Source organism: Lethenteron reissneri, chromosome 10, assembly GCF_015708825.2.
Source record: "Lethenteron reissneri isolate LAM-NWPU_2019-01 chromosome 10, ASM1570882v1, whole genome shotgun sequence".
Lineage (NCBI taxonomy): Eukaryota > Metazoa > Chordata > Hyperoartia > Petromyzontiformes > Petromyzontidae > Lethenteron > Lethenteron reissneri.
Window position 1 is genome coordinate 14940851 of NC_083788.1, and position 6483 is coordinate 14947333.

Below are 6483 nucleotides of genomic sequence, written 5' to 3' on the forward strand. Positions count from 1 at the left end.
TTATTATCTACTACTACTAGTACTATATCACTACTACTACTAGTACTATATCTACTACTACTACTAGTACTATCTACTACTACTAGTACTATATCTACTACTACTACTAGTACTATATCTACTACTACTACTAGTACTATATCTACATACTACTAGTACTATATCTACTACTACTACTAGTACTATCTACTACTAGTACTAGTACTATATCTACTACTACTACTATGTACTATATCTACTACTACTACTAGTACTATATACTACTACTACTAGTACTATATCTACTACTACTACTAGTACTATATCTACTACTAGTACTAGTACTATATCTACGGACTACCGCGTAAAGCGAGGGTAGCCTTTACAGTATTAGGCGGAAAGGCAAATGTGACGGCATCAATGAGTAAAACACAAAATAATAACCCGCACACACACACACACACGGCCAACCAGATGTACAACAGGAGACCCATGCCATGCACGACTGCGCCTTTCACATAGCGGCACGGGTTTATCATTGTCCACCGCATTCGCTCAAAAATGTCAAAAACGGCCCGGCTCAGAAGTTGTTTATTTTTGTCTTAAGAGGGCAGCCCTTTAAACTGGCACCATCTGCTATGATCAACGCAACACGGTATATAAATATTTCTCAATTTACAAAGTCGTTTTTTTACTTTCAAATATAAGTCTATTGCCAACACTTGCCTAGTAATGCACTTCTCAAATCCGGATTGAATCTTGGGTAATACATGTTTTGGAAACCTTGCATAAATACGAAACACAGGACGGCATTTAGTTCGAATACTTTAACAGTCGTACAGCTGCCCAACCTCGTGTGGGACCTTGTAAAGCTAAGCAGGCTAGAGCCTGGAGAGTGGTTGGATGAGCGACCACCATGCATAACGGGTTGCTGTGGGTTGCTGCTGCTGCTAGGCTGCTGTTGTGCGCATCACAGGGGCAGGGCAGCGAAGACAATCCACGGTTGTACTGCTCTATGCTCCCGGTGTCTCCACCACCCGCACCGTGACCAGCCCCCACAAGACACGCGGCGTACGGAGGAGGGGAATAGGCATCACCATCCAGCAGCAGCGGAGAGACGCGCGTATCGCGCACCGTCGATCAACAGTCAAGCCACTCGGCCGTCGTCAGCGCCGTCACAAGAACAACGTGTGGGGGGGGGGGGACAGCGAATTCCCACGTGTCCCGGCGCATTTTGATGAACGATCGCAGCGATTTTTAGAGCGGCCAAGTAACCACTTGTAATAAAGATATGGATTGATAAACGGCATAGTAACATTACACGCCTTCGTTTTTATCAAGCGCGCTCTCTTCTCATCTCTCTCTCTCTCCGTGCCAGAACGTTTCTAGCTCGACCCGCCAGTGATGTGAACGCGGGCTACCGCTGGGGAGCGGCGCTCGAAGGCTCCCAAAACGCACCGAGCGGAGAGCAGCGCTCGCTCCAGCTCCCTCCGCCGGGGGGATTGAGAGAGACGGCCCGGCTGATGGGGGCGGTGGGATGAAGGCGTCCCCAGGGCGGCCGGCAGGACTCGAGGCACGGAGGAGTCGAGCCGGAGGGAGGGCGAGGCGAGCCCACTGCTGCCAACGGGCGCCGGGTTTATTGCTTCTTAGTTTTGTGTCTCGACATCTCCCCTGCTCGTAACGGGATGGTGTGGCAACACTGGACTGCAGCAATCAATCAAATTCATTTTGATTTTAATCCGGTGCAGGTTTTGCGTCGGTCGACTATAATAAGCGTGTTGCACCTACGACAAAAGTTTGAATGAATTTGAGGTGACGAACAAAAGCAAACGGAGACGCTTGCTCTACTCTACAAACGAGCAGTCCATTTCCCCTGGGAGCCATGCGACGTTCACGCACACCGAACCCAGACGTGGCAAATCCACCCTGGCACGAAACGCAACACCTCGAGACGCACTTCACCTCGGCAACCACTGCGAATAGACATCTATCAACCACCAGCGGCAGTTTTAGTTTTCTTTTTGCTTTTACAGAGTTCCAAGGTTGCACGAAGTGCTAGAACAAAACCGTTTTAAGTTTTTTATTAATCCGAGACACAGGCTTCGTTATTTCGCAGTGCGCTCAAGTGCTTTTGGAAACAGCTTTGGCACAGCATCGGTTCGTGCTCAAAAGAAGAGCGGATGAGGTCAGAGTTACAAAGATTAACTTTAGTGCAGAGCGCACGTGCAAGGCAGTCACGCAAGCCACGTGATGTGTGTAAGTTCACTTGGGTGCGAGTCACACGGCGGCGTTCCCACCACGTCACCCCCCACCACGTCACCCCCCACCGGCCAAGTCCGTGAATTCCGTGAATTCGGGTTCGATATTCGAGTTAAGAGTCCATTATTAGCGTGTTTTTCGTGAACGTTTCCTGTTTGTACCGTATCTTGCTTGCTTCACGATACCGAATGCATCACCAGCAGACAACCTTTCAATAAAGAGTGAACGTATTCTCGCAAAATCGCGGCGAAAAGACGCGCGCTTCGCGATCGTGCAGGAATTAATTTTTTAGCGTAGACTCATCACGCACGAGACGACATCGCGCTGCGTCGCTGCGCCGGATGCGGTGCGGGCGGGCGGAAGGTGATCGCGCGCCGTGGCGGGCCGAGTTGTAAACATAGCGGGGGCTTCAAATTCGTGGGTAATCAACGAAGACGAATAACACATTTACGCCACAAGGCATCGACACGAAACCCAAAACAAAACGACTCGCGCGCTCAGTCGTCCCTGAAGCGGGTGGCCGCACGAGGCGGCCGGGAGGAACGTGAGCTCACGAGGCTTTTCCCACGATGCCCTGCGGGACGAACGAGCATTGGACTTCAGCGCCCGTAACCATTTGTGTTGCTCCCCCTCACGGCGGACGTCGATGCCCCGTTGTCGACGGGAGACGACGTTTTGATCGGGCGCGAGTTTTCCTCGAGAAACTCCCCTTACGGAGCGGGGGGGAGGAGGTGGGGGGTTTGGGCGTCGTTACAGACAGGGCCGTTCGTCGTCAGCCTGACGGTTGCCGGGGGGCAGGGTAGGGGCAAAGGAGGGTGGAGGTGCTTGTTTCGTCGATAGCGATGGGGGTCCGGTGCACGGTGGGAGCTCGCGGACGGTTCCACGGTGGCAGCCGTCACCCGGCGGAGTCGCGAATTGGTGACGCGGCCGGCACGGGCAGTGCGGTCCCGGCTAGAGTTCGGAGCGGGAGCGCGTGATGCGCGGCCCCTTCCGCTTCTCGCGCTTCTCCTCCTGCTTCCTCCTCTTCTCCTCCTTCCGGAACGCCTCGCGCAGCACCTGCGTGTCCCTCAGCATCTGAGCCCCCCCCCCGCCCCAGGTGCGCGTGACACCACAACAATCACGGCAGGGGTTGGCGAGCGAACACGGGGCGCGGAAATAAACGCAGCGCCGTGTCTTGCGTTTAAACGTCCGTGAGCCGCTGCGCGCAGAAAGTCGGAATTACCTTCTCCTCGTCCAGCTGGAAGGGGTTGTGATATTCGGGCGACTTCTCGATGAGACCCAGCTCCTGCGACGCCTGGGCTCAAAACAGATCAACACCAGCGCACGCACGGGTATCAAAACAAAGAACCCGGAGGAAACCCATGCAGAACAGTGGGGGGGGGGGAAGGAGAGAATATACAAACTCCACGCCGTAAGAGGCGCCCGGATCGGGAATGGAGCCCGGCTACCGTCTTGTCGCCTCACCAGGCCCAGCAGCTGCGCGTGGGTGCCGTCGGCGAAGACGCCGGTGCCGTTGCAGAAGAGGAGGCCCCAGCGCACGAGGGCGAGGCGCTCCGCGCTGCCGTCCACGTAGCTGTGCACGATGCGCGGGAAGCGCAGGAGCACGTCGCCGAAGAACGCCACGTTCTCCACCACGTGGGAGAACGCTGCCGGGGCGGGGGGGGGGGCGGCACGGAACGATGGTCGCTTCACGACGCCACGAGGGAGCGCCTTGCGCCTCGGCGCAAACGCCCGCGCCGCTATAACGGACGACGCGAGCCGGCAAACAAACTAACTCTGAATAAATGTAACATTTTATCTATTGCCGACGCTGAAAGCACGGAATGGAATGGCACCAGATCGCTTGACGATTATCATGGTTGGCTACGTATGGTGCGAAAGAAGTTCAACATACATACATGGTCTCCCTATAAGCCTCAGCATGATGCCAGGCCTGGTAACCAAGGCTATATTTCTGTCCGGGTCAGTGACCCAGAAAACGTTTCCACGCCTGGCACACCGCATACGGTATACCTCTCGATATGGTTGTAGCTGCTACAAGTCACATCCCTATCCAGTCTTCCTATTACGCGAAAAAATAACCAGCGAAGATTGGGGCCCTGGCAGTAACGGTGGGCACCCCGTACCGTCCCTCTGTCGGGCGTCGTCGGGGATGGGCCTGAAGGCAGCACGTTGGCGGCAGCCAGGATCACGCGCGATTCCTCCAGCACCTGATGCACACACACACGCACACACACACACACATACGCGCACACACGCGCACACACGCGCACACACGACGCACACACACGCACACACACGCACACACACGCACACACACGCACACACACGCACACGCACGCGCACCCGCACACACACGCACACACACCACACGCACACACACCACACACACAGCCACACACACACACGCAACACGCACGCACACGCACACACACACACGCACACACACCACACACGCACACCCACACACACACACGCACACACACACACACACACGCACACACCACACACACGCACACACACGCACACACACACCCGCACACACACACGCACACACACACGCACCTTATTAGTCACTGCGAGCTGTGCCACAGGGCAGCAAACTGAACACTTCGGCATTCGCATTTATTGGAGGATTAATGCCCCAGCATCTCAATGTGCCTTGAATCTCATCTCAATCGTGCCATGCCCGGCTGCAAGTATTCTTTAGCCTAGGGGACTCCCGTAGGACAGCCGTCCCTGTGCAGAGGAGGTCCAGGTCTGCTTTCAGATATTTACTAATTTAATTCGTTTAACCCCAGGTGAGATCTCAGAGCGGCCTGGGTCAATAAAACGTCAGAAGCAACAACACAAAACCCTCACTTGCACCATCTCCATGCGGCGCTGCTCCCTCTGGGTACAAACACGCAAAAGCACGACTGACGCAGAAGCTCAACACGTCGTCGACAAACCAACACTGCGGCGGCCTTAAAAGAACAAAAACTGAAATGTAGCAAGGGGCGTGACGAAGGGCCATTCGCCCCCCTGAAACGTTGCCCTACGAACGCATTCGGTCACCTTGAAGAGGCCCTGCAGCATGATGTCGATGATCTTGTACTGCTGCTGGAGGTCCCTCAGCTCAATGAGGGTCTTGAGGGCGTTCATCTGCTCCTTGCGTTTGACCTCGAACAGCTTCTTGTCTTGGCGCCCGTCGAGTCAAGGCGGTCGGCGGCGATCGCAACGATTCCCAAAAGGGAGCGCCGGACTCGGAGAAGTGGCGATCCGACGGCGCTCGGACAGAGAGGTCGAACCGCTCACTGCGCAACTCGAGCCCGGCGAGTCGTTCCCAATCCACGACGCGCAGGCGCACGCCGCGTTCCGCAGGGCAGCGGCTTCACTCGGCGACTTACAAGCTCATCATAATTACAACAACAATAATGTCGAGATTTGAAGTTTTCGTGACTGCAAGGATCCATACTCTTTGGTTCTTTTGGTAAAGTCAAAATAAAAAATATATTTTCATCTACGTGACTTTACCGACAGAACCAAAGAGTAATAATAATCTCGATTTGTAAACGCTGCACGAGTAACCGCTGCTCTCGACCAGAGATAACGACTCTGATTGGGCAGCAGCAGCAGCAGCATTCAGATGGCGCTACCGGCTCTACCAATAATTAAGTTGTATCGGCCAACTAATGCGCATTCATTCTGCTGAGTGCATCGGTTCCCAACCTGTGGTCCAGAAGCCCATGGGGAAGTGGTCCACGGAACTCTTGCAGACACGATGCTTGGCAATAGCTCGCATTCTGCAATGTTATTGGGGCACGCAGTCCACGAGCCACAGCAGAAATCGGTACCACCAAGGGGAGCAATACTTCGGCAGTACCGATTAATGCGACAAATATGGGTGGATTATTTGACAACCCCGCTCATTTTCAAATCGATCTCACAATCATTCAGTCCCCGTGAGTGGCCGCACGAAGAGCTGGAGCCACGGCGGTGACGCCACCCCGGGCGGTAGTCGTGACGAGGATACAGAGACCGAGGGAGACCTTGTCCGGGGCGGTGCGTCGCTCCTGGGCCTCCGCAGCAGCAGCGGCGGCGACCGCGAGCAGCAGCAGCAGCAGCGCAGTGGTCGTGGCGGCGCCACCACCGCACCACCGTGGCCACACCACGGGCACACGAGCGCCCATTTCCTCGCCAGCCAGAGGTGCCTGGGTGGGCAAGGTGCGAGGCGCGGGTGAGCAGGGCGATCCGGCACCCACC

The 6483-nt window shown here is 55.1% G+C and overlaps 1 pseudogene; it reads right to left on the reverse strand.

Annotated features, from left to right (window-relative positions):
• Positions 1-559: 559 nt before the first annotated feature.
• On the reverse strand, positions 560-6428 carry LOC133341012 (coiled-coil domain-containing protein 134-like; annotated as a pseudogene).
• Positions 6429-6483: the final 55 nt, after the last annotated feature.